Source organism: Coenobita brevimanus, chromosome 53, assembly GCF_032717465.1.
Source record: "Coenobita brevimanus isolate Jiangsu-jjx chromosome 53, ASM3271746v2, whole genome shotgun sequence".
Lineage (NCBI taxonomy): Eukaryota > Metazoa > Arthropoda > Malacostraca > Decapoda > Coenobitidae > Coenobita > Coenobita brevimanus.
In genome coordinates, this window is record NC_137006.1 from 31,762,152 (window position 1) to 31,781,843 (window position 19,692).

The following is a 19,692-nucleotide window of genomic DNA, read 5'->3' on the forward strand; positions in this document are numbered from 1 at the left end:
TTCCACCCCACTGAGGGGGGTCACCTTGACGTGGTGGCGGGGCTTGAAGCGTGGCTGGCAGTGCCACCTACTTTGGAGGCATGCCTACCTTTGTAGGGTTCGGCATTTGTCAGTGTCGTGGACCAAGCACCCCCTACATCACTGGTAGAGGAGGCCTACTGGTGATGTGAGTCCCTGCCCATTTGCCATCTAGGGCGGGACTGTTGCCTCCCCACGTGTTTGCCGTGTGTGGCGTCCCGTAATGCTGGGAGACGGGAGTCCTGGAGGTTGAGTGATGCTGCATGGTGCGCCCTGCAGCTAGCAATACACCTCTTTGGTCCCTTATTCTGGCTAGACGGGTGGCCTGGTTGGGCCCGACCAGGTCAATCGGCTGGTCACTGGCTAGCCATTCAGGCTAGTCACCTAGTGGCTTTAGGGTCAAGTGGGCACTGGGGGACCTGGTGGCTCCTATCGTCCTGGCGTCGCCCTTGTCAGGGTCCCTTGGTGGTTACCTGCGTATACTTTCCCACTACCTCTGGGGTCGCCAGTGGTGCTTTCCCTGGCATATGGCCTCCCCTTGTTGGGCTCCATGGTGGGTGGAGGGGTGGGGGAATGAAGGTAGTTTTTTTTCTAATATGGTCTCTAACAAAATTTCATCAGCTGACGACCCTGGTTCTGTCCCTGACCATCCTTTACAATCTCCCTCCTGTGCGCCTCCTGTGCCTCTGGCTGGTGAGGCCCATATTGCCACCCTGGAACCATACCTACCTGGTTCCAGTGGTTTACGGTCAACGGCCACTACAAAGAAGAGCCGGACACACACAACAACATATAGTGGACATGCCCGTGAGGTCCTGCCGGGTGTCTTTGAGAGGGTTGATTTTGCAAGGTACTACACCATTCGTACTTGGGATGGTCAACCTATTGGGAATTTGGATATTTTTACTGTTCATCAGCGCATTATGTCAATCTGTGGGAGGGAGCCGAAGATTTCACCTCAGGGGGATGGTAGCCTACTAGTGGAGGTTACATCCCCTGAAGAGGGTTCCCGGCTGGCTGCCCAGTGTAAGGACCCGGATGCGCTGTTTTCTTGTGTCTCTAATGCTTTTTTCAATCAGTGTCGAGGTGTTGTTTTCTCCAAAGACTTACTTCGCTACAGTGAAGAGAAGCTACTTGAAGAACTCCAGGTCCACAGGGTTGTCAAAGTGGAGAGGTTTCGGAAGAAGGTTGATGGTGTACTTACCCCAACTCCATCCTTGTTGCTGATGTTTGACTGTACTGTTCTCCCTTCATCCATCAAGGTGGCTTGGTTGTCCCTTAGGGTCAAACCCTTTGTACCAAACCCACGACGCTGCTACCACTGTCAGATGTACGGGCATGTTGGGCGAGTCTGTCGTCGTTTGCAACAGGGCCTCCCAGTGGTGTGTGTCAGTTGTGGAGAATCCACTCGTGCAGGACAGGACTGTCCTGGACCTGTTTGTTGTTTGCACTGTGGCGAGGCACATCCTGCTTCATCTAAAGACTGTGCCCAGTTTTGCTTGGAGAAGGAGATCCTCCTCATCAGTAATCGTGATAAAATAAGCTTTTCTGAGGCCAGGAGTAGAGCCATGTTATCTGTTTTCCGTAACGGAGTGTCTTATGCGTCAGTTTTGTCCGGTCATAGCCGTCCTCATCGTCCTGTCCAGCAGCAGACTCGAGTTCCTCCTGTTGTGTCAGCTCCTATGCCTTCATCTGTTGATCCCATGCCAGTGCAACAATCTCCCGCACTTGAGACGGTTGCCGCTACAGTTCAAGACTCGACCTCTACATCTATGGTATCCCCTGGTAGTCATGGTGCACATTCTTCATTTGCTAAACGTCATCGTGGTTCCTCAGAGTCTTTGAGTCTTGAAGATCCTCCAAGCAAGGTGTCGGTCGTGGAGTCCACATCCTCTGTAGTTAGTACATCTGTACAACAGCCCTCAGACCCTGCTTCTGGGTCTTCGGGGGCTTCTGGGGTGTCAGGTCAGTCTGGCACCTCTTCCTCCGGGGTATCGGATGTTCCTCCTCCGGTTACCTCTGAGGATCCTGTCCTGCCCCCTCCACGTTTGGAGGCCAGGACCCCAATCCCTCCTGCTCGACCTCTTGGTTCACTGGGGGCCCCGGGCAGGGTTCGGAGTGCTCTTCCTCTCCTGCTGGGCAGCGACGGGTGTCTGTGAAGTCTCCCAACACTTCGCAGACCCCAGGCCCTCGTTCTAGCCATGCTGCTGCCCGTGGCAAGCCCTTTAGTGGGCGTATCCGCATTCCCAAGAAGATTGTCTCCCAGGGTCGCTCAGTGGTTTCCACTAAGTGACCCTTTCTTTTGTGTATATAGTTCCTCCATTTTTAAATTTTTAGTATTTTTTTTTATGGTTTTCTGTTTGTCCCTCTCCCCTGCCCCTTTTTATTTCAATAGTTTTAATGGCTAATATTATTCAGTGGAACTGCCGTGGTTTACGAGCCAACTGGGAGGAACTCCGTTGGCTTCTGGCTGAGTATTCACCTGTGTGTGTTTGCCTACAAGAGACAATGGTTGGTGATGCTGCACCTCCCAGTCCACCTGGTTACCAGGTTTTTTATTCAGATCCTCTTCATGGACAGGGTCATGGTGGGGGTGTGGCTATTTTAGTACGCAGACATACCTTTCACTGCTGTGAGTCTTAACACTCCACTGCAGGCTGTTGCTCTCCAGATTTTTCTTCCCCGTCGTTATACTGTGTGCTCTTTGTACCTCCCTCCTAGTGCCACTATTGAGAGGGTTGATCTTGAAAATCTTATTCGTGCACTTCCCTCACCCTATTTCTTGCTGGCCGACATGAACAGTCATCATCCCCTGTGGGGTGGCTCCACAGCTGATGCTAGAGGTACTATGTTAGCCTCCATTGTGGAGGATGTGGACCTGTATATTTTAAATTCTGGTGAAGTTACTTACTTCCATAGTCATAGTCAAACGGGTATTTTTACTTCTATTGATTTGTCTCTGTGCTCTGCAGGGGTAGCCCTGAATTTTACATGGGCTGTGTTACCGGACTTACATGGCAATGACCACTTCCGTATTTTATTAAGATCGACACAGAGTGAGCCTCGGCGTCGTCTTCCCCGCTGGCGCTTGGATAGGGCGGTCTGGCCGGTTTTTGAGGAGCTGTGTTCCCCAAACCGATGTGTGGAGCATTTTGTCAGCACTGATGCCGCTGTTGAGTATTTCACAGACTTACTACACTCGGCGGCACTGCAGAGTATTCCGAGAACAGCTGGTCACTTTCCTTGCCGTCCAGTTCCCTGGTGGACTGATGAGTGTGCTTCTGCTGTTCGGGCTAAACGTGCTGCTTTCTCCCGACTTCGTCGTCACCGAGGTGACCCTGGTTACTTAGCGGCATATAGGAGGGCCCGAGCTCATGCCCGGCGGGTTATGAAGGAGGCTAGGAGGAAGTCTTGGGCATCATTTGTTTCTTCAATTTCTTCACAGACTCCTCTCACAAAAGTGTGGAAAGGGGTGAGGAAGATTTCAGGGAAATTTCCCGTTCCCTCTCCTGTTTTATCTCATGCAGGTGTGGTGGTGGCTCATTCTTCATCTGTTGCCGAGATATTTGCAGCTCATTTTGCTAATGTCTCTAGGAAGGATACCTCATCCCCATCGGCACGCCGACGATGACACCTGGAATCTTTGGGCATTAGTTTTCCATCTACTGCGGAGGAGTCGTATAATGTTGCTTTTTCTACTTCTGAACTTCAGACGGCATTGTTGCAGTGTCGCGACTCGTCTCCAGGCTTGGATGATGTCCCATATGCCTTCTTACACCACTTGCCTGATGCAGCCCTTCATTTTCTGTTGTCACTGTATAACAGAATTTGGTGCAATGGTGGGTGTCCAACCTCATGGGGTGTTGCTGTGGTTCTCCCCATCCCTAAGCCGGGTAAGGATCACTTGCAGGCCACTAATTATCGCCCTATCTCGCTGACATCTTGCCTTTGTTAGGTCCTCGAAAAGATGGTGAATAGTCGGCTCGTGTGGTACTTAGAGAAGGGTGGTTACTTGTCTCCAGTCCAGTGTGGGTTTCGGAAGATGCGGTCGACCACAGATGCTCTCCTTTCCTTAGAATCTTCCATCTGCCAGGCTTTTGCAACTAACCAGCATCATATCACAGTGTTCTTTGATTTGGAGAAGGCGTACGACACTTCCTGGCGTCATGGTATATTGCAATCTCTTTATGAATTGGGTCTCCGTGGGCAACTCCCCACTTTTATCCGGGAGTTTTTATCTAATCGTTTTATTCGGGTCCGAGTCGGGAGTGAGCTGTCTACTGCACGTCCCCTTGAGGATGGTGTGCCACAAGGGAGCATACTAATCGTTACCCTTTTCGCAGTGGCAATTAACAGCGTTATTTCTGTGCTCCCTGATGGTGTTCGTGGCTCTCTCTATGTTGACGATTTATCAATCTCTGTCACTGCCTCACGGATGTCAATGGCAGAAAGGAGGATGCAGATGGCTCTTAACCGTGTCTCTAGATGGGCTGATGAACGAGGTTTTCGATTTTCCTTCAAGAAGACCGTTGTCATGCATTTTTGCCGCGTTCGTGGAGTCCACCCTGACTCAAACCTTTTTTTAGATGGGCGTCGTATTTCGTGTTTAAAGGAAACCCGGTTTTTAGGGCTGATTTTTGACAGCCGGTTGACCTGGGTCCCTCACTTGAGGTATGTAAAAGCTGAGTGTCTCGGAGCATTGGGTCTCTTGAAAATTTTAGCGCACACATACTGGGAAGCTGATCACAAGACCCTCCTCCTCTTGCATCAGTCTCTGATTTTATCCAAACTTCATTATGGATGTGAAGTTTATTCCTCTGCCTCAGAAGCCCGGCTTCGTATTTTAGATTCCAAACATCATGCTGGTGTTCGTCTCGCCACTGGGGCATTCCGATCTTCCCCGATTTCGAGTTTGTTGGTTGATGCTGGTGTCCTTCCTTTAGACTTGCTCCGCTCTTCCCTTTTGATGAGATGGTATCGCTTATCTCGTCTCCCAGACTCTGTGCCCTTTGTCAAGGTCTCTCAAGATTCTCGGTCACCTATTTTTGCCACTCAGCCATCCTTTCCAAAGCCCTTTGGTTTCAGGGTGCAGTCAGTTATGTCTAGTTTCTCTATTCCTTCTGTGCCGATCGCTCCCCACCGTGTCCCGAGGGTGGGCTACTGGCTTCTCCCCAGGGTGACATTTTGTCGTTTCTTCTCATCCAGTAAGGCCTCCCTTCCTTCTCAGGTTTTATTTTCTCTGTTTTTAGAGCATGCCTCTTCACATGGGGACTCCATACCAGTTTATACTGATGGATCTAAGTCTGATGCGGGTGTGGGCTTTGGTGTGGTGTTTCCCACCTCCTGTCGAGGTGGGAGCCTCCCTGTGACTGCTTCTGTTTTTACGGCTGAGCTGACTGCTATTTTATTTGCCCTTCAGATTCTCTTCACTCTCCCCCACACTGGTTTTACTGTTTTTAGTGACTCATGAAGTGCTCTTTCTGCAATGGAGTCTTTTAATCCCTCTCATCCTTTGGTTTTATCCATTTTAGAGTGGCTTTTCTTTTTAGGGCGTCGTGGACGTCGTGTAGATTTCTGTTGGGTTCCAGCTCATGTAGGAGTGGCAGGGAATGAACGAGCTGATCAGCTGGCCAAGGCGGCAGCGGCTCGTCCCCCTCTTGCACAGTCCCCTTTGTATCGTCTGCCTGCTGCAGATATGCGCTCCTTTATTGCCTTCAGGGTTTGGTGCTGTTGGCAGGAGCATTGGGATGCTGTGGGTGCCAATAAGTTGCACTCGATTTGCCAGAAGGTGGGCTCATTCAGTTATCAGGTCTTCCCTCGTCAATGGGAGACTGCTTTGTACCGCCTCCGCATTGGCCACACCCGTTTCTCTCACGGTTATTTAATGGAGAGGGCTCCTCCTCCATTCTGTGATGACTGTCTGGTTCCCTTGACTGTTCGGCACCTGTTGGTGGAGTGTCCTAGTCTTGAGGATTTGCGGCGTCGGTTCCTCTCTGACCACCAAACGGATGGTGGTGTGTATCCTCTTTCCTCCGTGCTTGGGGAGGATGCCTGTGTCTTGGGAGGGGCAACCCTCTCCTTTGTGAAGGAGGCAGGACTTCTTAAGGATATTTAGAATTTCTCCTTTTTTATTGTGTGACTTATCCTCTGTTTTTTGTTTTCTGCTTTTTACTTCTTTGCTATACGGCGGCATATGACCCTGGCAGTTGCGCCGCCATGATTATTAGAAAAAAAAAAAAATTCCCTTATTCCAAGTCCAATTCTCCTTCCTTCATTCTCCGTTCCCGGTTTTCTGATCATCTCTCCCACCATTCCTCTGCAATACCTATATACACTGATGGTTCAAAAAACCCTGCCGGTGTTGGATTTGCGATTCTCTTTCCTAACACTTCTTATCATTTTAGCCTTCCTGCTTATACAAGTGTTCTAACAGCAGAGTTATATGCCCTTTTGTTTGCATTACGGTATATTTACCGTGCATCCTCTTCCTCATTTGTGATATTCTCTGCTTCATATAGTGCTCTATCCCTTCTCCAGTCACCTTCTGCCTCTCATCCATTAGTCCTTCGTATCCTGGAATGGTTGTTCCGTATCTCCTCTCGTCGTAAAACAGTCCAGTTCTGTTGGGTCCCAGGACATATGGGTATCGCGGGCAATGAACATGCTGATCAGTTGGCTCGCATGGCAGTTAGCAGGGATGTCTCTCCTTCCTTCCTCATTCCAGTTTCTGATCTTCTTCCTGCTCTATCTTCCTTCCTTCAACACCGGTGGCAGTCTTGTTGGGACTCTATCACTAATAATAAAATGCGTGTTGTTAAACCTTCTGTCTCCCCCTGGTCGACCCCCTGCCACCGTAACAGGTGGTGGTAGACCGCTTTAGCTCGTCTCAGAATCAGCCATACTAGCCTTACCCACTCTTATTTGATGTCTGGTGGTCGCCCTCCCCTTTGTACTCGGTGCAATACCATTCTCTCCATACGGCATATTTTCCTTTACACTATACAGCGACGTGTTGCATTTCCTTTTTTGTCTCGCATCCAACGTACCCCTCTTCTTGCAGACTTTCTCCGAGAATCACCATATTTTTCCTTCCGTAATATCATGTCCTTCCTTACCTCTATTGGTCTTCTTTCTGACATCTAATTCCATTCCTTACCTCGGTAGTCCCATGTGTGATATGATATATTTCTTCCATTGACCCATTTCCTACATGACGCCGTGTCTGTGTTCCTGACCCACCAAATGTACACAACTTGTAGCCGATGATCCGGCTTTGTGCTGGATTTTGGCACTAGGTTCCTATTGTTCTTGCTATTGTACATGCAATGGAGAAATGGCACCAATTTACCTATGGCAAGGAGGGTACTGTATATATGGATCACAAGCCTTTGGAATCAATAGTTCAGAAACCTCTAGATAAAGCACCAAAGCGACTGCAGACAATGCTTGTAAGAGTGCTGGCATATGATGTTGTGGTGAAATATTTAAGAGGTAAGGAGATGGTACTTGCTTATACACTAAGCAGAGCATATTTGAATTTTGGAGATAAAGATTTTGGCAAGGAAATTGAAGAGGTAAATGCAGTAGACCATGACTGTAACAATGCCAGGAAATAGACTTGAGGAAGTTAGACAGGAAACTGGAAATAATCTGGCACTACAGAATTTAAGGGATGTGATAATTAATGGCTGGCCAGAAAATAGGTCAAAACTACAGCCAGCTGTGACCCCATATTTCAATTTCAGAGATGAGTTAACTGTTTCAAATGGCTTGATTTTCAGAGGAGAGAGGATAGTTATTCCTAAGAGGATGAGAGCCAAGATTAAGGATGATATTCGTATAGGACATTCAGGTATAGAGGGTTGTTTACGCAGGGCCCGGGAGTATGTGTACTGGCCAAACATGAAAGCTGACATAAAGGAAATGATACAAGCATGTGAAGCATGTAGATCTTATGAGATTTCTAATCTCAGACAACCTCTTCATAGTTATAAGTGTCCAGTGCGGCCTTGGAGTAGAATTGGCATTGACTTGTTTGATCTGGAAGGGAGCCAGTATCTTATAACTGTTTGCTACTATTCCAACTTTTGGGAGATAGACAGAGTATATGACACGAGGTCGAGAACTGTAATTGGGAAAATAAAAGCTTACTGTGCACGTTATGGTATCCCTGATGAGATTGTAAGTGATAATGGGCCTCAGTTTGTCTCCTCAGGGATGAGTAAATTCACTAGGAAGTGGGGCATTCAGCATACCACTATATCCCCTTACAATAGCAAGTCAAATGGTAAAGCAGAATCTGCAGTGAAATCTGCTAAGAAAATGTTGAGGAAAACTTTGAGAACAGGTGAGGATCAATATCTTGCTTTACTTAATATAAGAAATACCCCGACTCAAGGAATGAACACTAGTCCAGTTCAAAGGATGATGTGTGGGAGGACCAAGACAGTGTTGCCAACTAAGGAAGGTTTGTTGAGGCCACGAGTAACTGTGACTGAGGATCTGGATAGATTGAAGGAGTTTCAGCAAAAGCCGGCATATTACTATGACAGGAGTGCCCATGAACTACTAGAGTTACGAGAGGGTGATGTACTTAGGATGAAACCCTTTAAGTTAGGAGTTAAGGAGTGGAAGAAAGCAAGGGTTGTTAGGAGGTTAAAGGATCGGTCGTATGAGGTGAAGACAGATGATGGGGTGGTTTATCATAGACACAGGTGTCACTTAAAGCTAACAAGAGAACCCTCATTCAGTGGTTCATATATCGAAGTGGATGAGGGTAATGTGATCAGAGAGGACGAGAACAGAGAGGACATGCAGAGCCATGATAAAAGTAGCTCTGAGGATGTAAACTCTGATACAGGTCAAGGGAGGCGAAGTAAAGAACAAAATATGAACGGTGAACCACATCCTAAAGCAGTAACGAAAACAAGGTATGGCCGCGTTATTAGGCCTCAGGTCAGGTTTGGTAACAATGTTATGGAGAACACACACTTCTGATGTGTTCATTCTTTATAATAAAAGTATATGTTTTATGGTGATAGGTTTGTTCAGTGTCATTTACCATATGTTTTTAGAAGTGAAATGATTTTGTCCTATATTTTGCATATGCTGTATGATGTCTTTTTTCTGCTTTATGTTTATAGGTTTTTATATTAGTATGTGTAACGTCCCCGTGAGAGTGAACATGTCTTTTAATTTATCTAATTGTCCTCGGGATGGGTGTCTACTAATGGTAAGCATGTATGTGAACACTGTTGGTGATCACTGTGGAACTTTATGATTTAGGTTAGGCAGTCTATTAAAAAAAAAAAAATGTAAAAGGAAGGATGTTAGAATATGAAGCTTCCATAATGTGGTTTGAAATCTAATGGTTCGAAACCAAGTGCTGGTATTCATTGTTTACTTGTTTCGTGATGGTAGGCACGAGCTCAGTTGCTGCTGTACCATAGCCCAATAGACATACCAACTTACAAGGTCTCTCACAACGCCTTATAATCCTGAAGAATATCATAACAACCTGATATGCTGAATAATATGTTAGGTGTACTCATGAAAATTCGTCAGGACCAAGTTGCTATTGCTGGAGACATTGCCAAAATGTACAATTCCTATTTTTATTTCTGAGACAGACCAACATACTCATAGATTTGTGTGGCGTGATATGGAGATTGATAGGGAGCCAGCCCATTATGTCCTAACAACTGTAACATTTGGAGACAAACCTAGTGCCACTATTTCAATGATTGCATTGCGCCGTACTGCAGAAATGTTTCCTACCTCTAAGGCTACTGACATGATTATCAGAAACTCGTATGTAGATGATCTTTTGCAATCTGTACCAAATGTAACGGGAGCTAAAGCTTTGATTCAGGAAGCTGAAAAGATACTTGACATTAGAGTATTTAGGGTGAAACACTGGGTATTATCTGGTGAAACTGATGTTGTGGCAGAAAAAATCAATATCCTGAATACCAATAAGGAGAAAGTTCTTGGCTTAATTTGGGAACCCAAAGAGAATCATTTTACCTTTGAAGTAAAGATCAAATTTTCTCTAAAATATAGGAAGGTACACCTTGGTCCAGATTTGAAGATACCAGATATTGATCACAGTTTGCCTCTTTTCCTTACTAAAAGAAAGGTGCTAAGCCAAACAGCATCGATTTATGATCCACTTGGTTTAGTCATACCTGTTACAGTGCAAGCAAAAATCTTAATGCGTGAACTAGTGTCGCAGGTGAACATTATGAAGGATGGAAAAGAACAGAAATTAGGGTGGGATGATCCCATGCCTGTATGGATGTATAAGAAATGGAGAATGCTTTTCAAAAATTTTGTGTGGATTGATGATGGTGAAGTTTAAGAGATGCATAAAACCTGATATTTCTGTAGGAATGCCAATGTTGGTTATCTTTTCTGATGCTAGTCTTTATTCTTACGGTGCTTGTGCATACGTTAGATGGAAGCTAATCAATGGAGAGTTTTCAAGCAGACTTTTGGCTGCTAGGAATAGAATCGCACCCACTAAACAATTGATAGTCCCAGACTAGATCTCTGTGCTGCTGTTCTTGCATGTAGATTGAGACTTAAGATTGTGGCAGAGATGGATTTCGAAATTAGTTCAGTCATGCATATTGTAGACTCATCTGTTGTAAGAGCTCAGATACAAAAGGAATCCTATGGATTTGGTACTTTTCTAGCCACAAAAATAGCAGAGATTCAGAAAAAAACGGACCCTGGTGAATGGTGGTGGGCACCTACTAATTGTAACCCAGCAGACATGACTACTAAACCATGTTATCCACATGAGCTCCATTCAGACTCAGTATGGCCAAAAGGACCATGGTTTCTCGCTCTACCTATTGAAGGTTGGCCCATTAGCCAGCCTTGTGCTAATGAACTACCGGATAGGATAAATGTGACCATTCATTCTCATGCAGTTGTTGTTAATGACAAGGATAATCTGGATGTAATAGATCTGAGCAAGTTTAGTAGTTACATTAAACTGTTGAAGACTGTTGTCAGAATATTGTTGGCTGCTCAGAATAAGTCTCTTAAAGCAGTACTAGAGGAACCCAATGCATATTTCTTGAATAAGTCAGAAAGGGTATTAATTAAAGGTGCACAGAAATCATTGTGATAACTGGAGAAGTAAATATCAACGACTAGATGACAATGGTCTTGTTGTAGTAGGGCAGAGAATTGCTAACTGGCTGAAGGACAACTGGAACCAAGATAGATCTGTTCTCTTGCCAACCAATCACCTATTTATACGATTATATATTCAGCATCTTCATAAAATCGATCATGCAGGCATCGAGGTTACATTAACTAAACTGCAGTCAAAGTTTTGGGTACCTGGTGCGAGGAGAATAATCAAGTCAGTGAAAGCAAAATGTGTTACTTGTAGAAAACTGGAAAGAGTAATTGCGGGAAAGATCATGGGTCAAATCCCATATGAAAGGTCACAACCTACTCCTCCCTTTTATAGAACTGGAATATATTTATTTGGTCCTTTTCTAGTTAAGGACACAGTTAAACGGAGGACCAAAATGAAAGTATATGGAGTAATATTTAACTGCTTTGTGTGTAGAGCAATTTACCTAGATCTCACAGAGGGTTATGATTGTGAGAGTTTCCTTATAACACTAAGGAGGTTCATATCAGTCAGAGGTTTTCCCAGTGTTATGCATTCAGATGGGGGTACCCAGTTTGTGTTAGCCAACAAGAAACTCAGAGAGATAGTTAGCAAGTGGGATATGAGTAAGGTTTTAGCATTTGGTGCAGGTGAGGGAAGGAAGCGGTCATTTAATAAGTCTTCTGATGCACCTTGGGAAAACGGGTGTAGTGAATCCCTTATTAAGTCAGTGAAGAGATCAGTGGTTTTAGCATTCTCTCCTTTGGTGAGCTACAGACTGTTCTGTCTGAGGTGGCCAATTGGTTGAATGAAAGGCCTATTGGCATCAAACCTGGGTCTGACCCTTACCTGGGAACATACTCGTACTTGTGCCCCAGTGGTTCCTATGCCGGGAATCGAACCCGGGCCTCCTTATTCTTGGTAGGGCAACGAATAAAGTCCCAATTGGGTTAGGACAAAGACTAGAGATCAAAGAAAGAGACTACAAATGATTGAAAAGTTGTCTCATCATTTTGGAAAAGATGGAACCGTGGTTATTTTCCAACGCTGATTGTTCGACAGAAATGGCACTCTGAGTACAGGAATATGAGACCAGGGGACATTGTCTTAATTCAGGATAGTAATGCTGTAAGGGGAAAATGGAGGATGGCACAAGTAGTGACAGCTGAGCCAGGTCGCGATGGTAAAGTTAGGGATGTTACAGTGCGGTACAAGACTCAGAGTCCAGGTAGCACATACAAAGGTCACAGTGATTAAGTGGTAGAGCGTTCTGTTCATCGTTAGTGGTGATTTTGCCAATTGAAGAGTAGGATGGAGCTAGACAGGATACCTAAATTGTGGTGGGGGAGTGTATTTGGAATTTTTTATTATTAACGTATTCATTTTCCTCATTTGTTGTGCTTGTTTGAAGATATGCTTGTTGCTTGGTTTAGATATTGTTATATGTGTTTAGTTAAATTTGTATACATTTACTTGTAGTTCTTTGTGCTTCAAAAACATCGTTGTATATTATCGTATGGATTATATACCAGAGTATGCACTGTTCATATAAAAATTACTATACAAAAATGGTGTATACGCTTTTTGTGTCTCCATTGTTTCTCGAGAATTATGGGTACTGCTTCCAGCTCTTTGGTTCGATTTGAGTGATGTCTGGGGCAGTCTTAGATCGGTGCTGATCAGTGACTGTTTGGATTCGGAGAGCACCCATTTCTCACTATTCACCACTCATCATTTGGGAGGCAACGTTGTGAGTACTTTATTCATGATGACATGCACTCATCATATTCATTATTCATTTTATATTGTGATCTGTTGCAACAGACGTTAGTTTATTAAATGAATGTGTTCCCTATCCCCATCTTTGTTACGGCACTGTCTTATCATATTGTGATCTGTTGCAACAGACATTAGTTTATTAAATGAATGTGTTCCTTATCCCCAGCTGTGTTACGGCATTGTGTTGTTATAACTTATCCACTTCGTATAGTCATTATGTTTCATGTGATTATGACCTTGGTGTATTGAGCTGTAATATAAACCTTTTTCTCAGGTCGAAACCCCACTATCGTATTAAATACATGGTTTTACGACATGCTGCTTTGATTGACAATTTTAATTCATTGTATTATAATATTTCGATGTGACCCGAAAATTAATGAAGGAAGAGGTAGGTGTAAAAGGAGTTGGGGGGGGGGGGAGGAAGGGAGAGTTTAAGTAACATCAGCCCGAAATGAAACAGAGAGAGGGAGAGAGAGACCCATCCACCCACCCACCCACACACACAAAGATATGCAGACAAAAAACAAACCTACGTAACCCTTATAACACAAAAACAGAAGTCAGAATCACCTCAGTGGGCTTCCGTACGCATTGGGTATATGGTAAGATGGTGAAGGAAGCAAACTTCTAGTGTAACTCCTCGTTTACTGAATCTCCTTTTTATGTTTTCTCTTATAACGTTTGGTTGCGACTAAAAAAAGAGAGAGAGAGAGAGAGAGAGAGAGAGAGAGAGAGAGGGAGAGAGAGGGAGAGAGACGGAGAAACAGAAACGAGAGAGAGAGAGAGAGAGAGAGAGAGAGAGAGAGAGAGGGAGGGAGAGATGAGGTAACAAGAGCCGGAAATGAGAGAGAGAGAGAGAGAGAGAGTGACTGTGGTTAACTCTCTTTTACTTAATTTTTTCGTATTACTTTCTTTTATAATTTTTGGAAGTGACTAGAAAATTAAGAGAGAGATACATGTATCAGAAGGAAATGAAAGAGAGAAAGAGAGAGAGAAGAGAGAGAGAGAGAGAAACTACGTTATTCACATAACAGTAAAACAAGATAAAATCGCGTCTGTGAATTTACGTAAACATTGTCTGGGCATATGGTTAGACGGTGAAGGAAGCAGGTATATTGTGTAACTATTCTTTTCCTTAATTTCCTTTTTATGATTAATTTATAACCTTTGGACGCAACTTAAAAATTACACACACACACACACACACACACACACACACACACACACACACACACACACACACACACACACACACACAGGGATTCAATCTAGGTGGACGTGTGACACCGGCGCTCCGTACCAAATCATCACGGCCAGTGGCATTACCTAAATATCTTTGTATGAGTCAAGCTCAGTACCAGGTTAGACTAAATGATTGTTCATTATTAAAAGGAAGAAAATAATAAGTTTAAACAAGACTTGTACAAACAGGAAATAGAACCAAGACGAAAGAATACGCTGAGTCATCTCTGGGGTTTAGACTACAACAACACGGAGATTGTAAGTACATGCTTTGAACTTTAAGTATTGCAAAATGGATATATACTTCAGCAAAACAAATTTGGAAAAGAAAAGGGATAAAGGTAAAAAGCAAAATGATGATTTCTACCAAGAACTGGTTGAAGTAGAGACCCACAATAGACTGGCTGAACGTGTAAACAAACTAGATATGGCTTTCAAAAATGAAATTGATGAAATAAAGAAGCAGATGCACTTGGAAAAGGAAGAAATAGAAAAACTAGAAAGGGAGGCCAATAAGAAAGACACAACCATCAGTGAACTAACAGTGGAATTGAGAACACTTGGGAAGAAAATGAGTGAAATGGCAAGTACTGTAGTCAATCACGAGAGTGTTATGGAAGAGTTCAAAAATGACACAGAGACAATTAGGCAAGTTAGCAGTCTTATTGACCAGAGCAGTGATATTGAGGAGAAGATAACACAAGTGAATGAAGCTGTGCAAAGCTACAAAAATGATGAAGAAACCACGTATGCTGAAATGGTGAAAGTAAAGAAAGACTTAGAAACAAGGGTGGAGGAAAAAAGCATTAAAAAGGAAGTGAAAAGAATAATCCAAAACAATCCAAAGTTAGTAAGAGATTCAGTAGAAATAAATAAATCAATAGTAATCACTGGTATAGATGAGGAAGAGGTTAAAAACAAGATCACTATATCAATCAATCAATCATTTCCTGTGGCACCCTCGGGGATGCATAGGGCCTCGATGAACTCACACCACCACATCCTATCTTGTGCTAACTCCTCAAGATCTCCCCAACACTCATCTCCAGCTTCCCGTCTCATTGTCCTCACCCACGTCTCTTTTGGCCTTCCTCTACCTTTCCTACCAAGTGCCACCCACCCTGGTGTACCTCGTACTATTCCCTGTCTCCTATACACATGTCCTAGCCACTTCCATCGTGAGAATCTAACATATTCATCGATCGGCTGCACTCCCGTTATTTCTCTAATTCTACTATTTTGTATCCTTTCCCACCACTTAACTCCTAATATTCTTCTAAGTGCTTTATTTTCAAACACCAAGAATTTATTTTCCATAGTCACTGTGCTGTACCAAAACTCGTGTCCATAAATTAAGATACTCCTAACCATTACCTTATAAAGTTTGATTTTTGTATGCACAGAAAAATTTTTATTATTCCAAATATTTTTAAGCATTCCCATTGCCTGATTAGCCTTCTTTAACCTTTCCTCGAATTCAAAGTTCAAAGAACTATCCTTGGCTAAATAAGTACCTAAATATTTAAACCTATCAACTTGCTTTACAACCATACCTCCAATTACACATTCCTGCGCATTTTCCATATTCATATTGATTATTTCAGTTTTTCCACAATTAATAACCAAACCCACCTTGCGACCTTCACTCACCAAACAGTCCAACACTCTCTGCATCTCTTCTGGCCCATCACAAATCAAAACTATATCATCTGCATAATCTAAATCCAAAAGTTTCCTGTTCTCTCCCCAAAGTATACCTGCACCGGTTTCTGTTCCAACGCGTTTCATAATGTAATCAATGACCAATATAAATAGTAAAGGCGATAGAACACCACCTTGAATTACTCCGGACTTGACTTCAAACGAATCACTCAGACAACCATCAACCATCACTTTACAAAATGTGTCCTCATGCATGTTCATAATGACCCTCACAAACTCCTCTGGTATTCCATAATGTCTCATGATCTTCCCCATAGTCTCTCTCGAAACACTATCAAAAGCCTTTTCAAAATCAACAAAACAAAGACTTAACGGTACTCTCATTTCATTAACTTGCTGCATCAAATGCCTAACTATAAAGATCTGATCATTGCAACCACGTCCCTTTCTAAAACCAGCCTGTTCATCCCTCAGAATACCCTCAACCACCGGCTCCAACCTATTTAACAACACTCTACTGAAAACTTTCAAAGCTATCAGTGACAAAGAGATTCCCCTCCAATTACCACATTCACTCAAGTCTCCCTTCTTCGGAACTTTAACAATTACACCATTCTTCCAAACTGATGGTAGTAACCCCGTCACCCATATCTTATTGAATAGCTTGGTCAAGATCATTATTAATCTATCCTCCTCCACTTTAAACATTTCCGGAAATAAACCATCCTCCCCTGGTGCCTTATTATTCTTTAACTGTTTTACTGCTTTCTCCACTTCTGCAAGCCTCAACTCTCCTGTTTCTATATTTAAATCTTCCTGAGCAGACGGTATATCCTCTTCTGGTGGTACTGGTCTATTAAGAACTGTCTCAAAATGCTCTTTCCATCTATTTTTAATATCTCCATCTTTGGTCAATAAATTTCCTTCCCTGTCTCTAACTGGTATTTCCTTGCGTTTACCTGCATTACCACTCAGTTCTCTAATCGATTCATATGCTATTCTTTGACTCTGTCCATCATTTTTGTTTATTAAGATTTCAGTCTCTGCAACCTTTTCATCCACACATCTTTTATCTCTCCTAGCTAATCTTCTTACTTCTGAATTCAAACTCCAGTACGCAGCTCTTGCTAATTCAATCTCTCGTTCATCAACACATTGCATCTCACTCCTCAAGTTAACCTCACCTCTCTTTTTTTTTATCATATCCCACGTTTCCTCTGATATCCATTTCTTTTTCCTGAATCTTTGTCTCCTTCCAATCGTACATTCAGCAGTCTCATGCAAAACTTTGTTCACATCCTCCCACATCTCATCTACACTTCTCTCCCCCTCTTCCAACGTTTCCAACACCAAAAACCTATTTCTGCATTCTAATCTGAATTCCTCCTTTTCTTCTCCTTCCCTTCTAAGCTTAACAATATCGTATCTACCAACACCAGATTTTTCCTTCTTCTGATGTTTAAGTTTAAACCTTATTTTGCAATGCTGAGTTGATGGTCACTACCAATATCCGCTCCCCGTTTAACATGAACATCTAGCAGAGAACTTCTATGCCTCCTACTGATAGCGATGTGATCAATCTGATTTTTATATTTTCCACACGGCGACACCCAAGTTGTCTTGTGTATATTGCAATGCTGAAAGAGTGTGCCCCCGATGACTAAGTCATTTGCTAGACAGAAGCTTCCAAACCTCACTCCGTTTTCACTCATCCTACTACCAACTCCCATCTTACCCATACATGCCTCAAATCCTTCATTTGAACAGCCCATTACTGCAATAAAGTCTCCAACGAAGATCAAAACATCATGTCTAGGTACCCTTCCTACTCCTTCTTGCAACTTTTCATAAAATGTCTTTCCTTTCATCGAGTGCATCATTAGTAGGTGCATAACACACAAATATATATATATATATATATATATATATATATATATATATATATATTTAGTACCAGTTTAAGGATATTATTTCGAATTTGACTTCACCCAATTACAGGCCTTAGGATTTGTTTACGGTGGAAATTGTTCTTTAAATCATGCAAAAAAGGGTTATTACCAGTACTGAAAAAAAAAAAAAGTGGGTTTGCACAGTACAGGAGTGGATGGGCAGTCCTGGTCCTCACGCACTTTGAAATTGCGCACTATGAATACATAATCTTGCGAGAAAAATTACATATGGGTGGTAACCCCTCATACCTTGACATTTTTTTTACCCTTAGAGACATAATAAAGGGAAAATTTTCATATACTGCATATGTAGCTACAATAACAAAAATATTTTTAGTCACCTTAACAACAGTAGACAACAGGCCTGATGGACGTAAATAACAGGGGTTCCGAGGCACTGCAACACATTTAGAGTACCCCCGCTGCACCACCCCCCACACCGCGCATGTTTAACAGTTGCCAGTGTTGTATTATTCCAGGCTTTGATGAAGAAATTTACGGCCTTTCGAATGTTATGTTTCTCCCAGAATGCAGCAAGTCATTATGGTGGGGGTTGCAGATATGCCAGGTGAAGCAAGTGGGACTGTGGAGGTGGAGGCGGCTGGTGAGTCAGAGGTGGGGCAGTGGAGGTGGAGGGAACGGTGGCGGGCGAGTCAGGGAAGGTGGTGAGGGGAGGATCCTCCATCTCCTCGCTACTGCTCACATTTTTGGCAATTTCCTTCATCTCTCCTTGTTTGTCTGCTTCATGCCCCATCTTGTTATGGATGTATTTGCTGTATAACAACTTGGCATTCGCGAAATAACTGCCATTCAAGCGAATCCAAACTTTATTAAAGAAACTGGCTTCCTGTTCTGAGTTACCGTTATTGTCGAAAATGGTATTGTTCAACTCATTATTGGCGAGATCTTACTGTAGACTCCTCTTGAGCACCTTCCTCAAGAGACTCTAAGTCACGATGGGCACGTTGTGCTGGAAGGGGGATCGCTTAGTCTGGGAAAATAGCAGTTTTGGGCCACTCCTTGCCTCTACCTCGCGGATTGTGCGCTAAACTCGCGCAGTGAAGGTCTTTTGGTTATTATTTTTGGTCACTCGCATACTATGCGATTCGCATACTGTGAATTCGCGTACTGTGTGAGCTCACTGTACTATGACTGAACTAAACAAAAAAAAATTCCCTGATTTACTGTACTTATTGTCGTCTTGAAACTAATATCTGTTTTATTCTTTCAGATAATCTAACACTGTAATTCTCCTACAGGTATAGAACAGTACGGAACCACACATACCACGCAGCCAGCACGTCCTTAAGAGGATGGTGGACAGCTTCTCCATTTGTCACACAGAACCTACACTGTACATTATTTTTCTTGGTGGTAAAACCTATGTAGTGTTTTGTTTTTCACAGTGCTCCCAGGGTTTCTCGTTAATTGTTTGTAGTCTTTATATTTTCTTTTGTACTATAAGAGGAGCAATGGATCTGGCTACTGAAATGAACACGCTGCTGAATGTGCTGATGGTTGTTGGTTGTCTACTATCCTTATCGATCCCCTGTTAACTTTCAGTATACCGTTAAGTTCCCCTATGGCATTTTATTTTTCTCTAATTAGTTGCCTTAATTAATTTCTCTGATTAATTACTTTCTTTTTATCACATAGAGCTCTTCTGCAGAAGGTGGAATCCAAAGCTTTTCACCTCATCAACTCTTTAAGATAGCAATGTAATTTTTCTGTAAGACGCAATATATAAATTAAACAATTACTCTGTGTATTAATTTAAAACATACCTATATTCATTAGTGTCCAATCTTGTGCAGACTATTGATGTATTGCACCTTATAGTCACAGCAAGTTTCATGGGTTCCGTTCACCATTAACTATAACTTAACTATACTGATGTAGTTACAG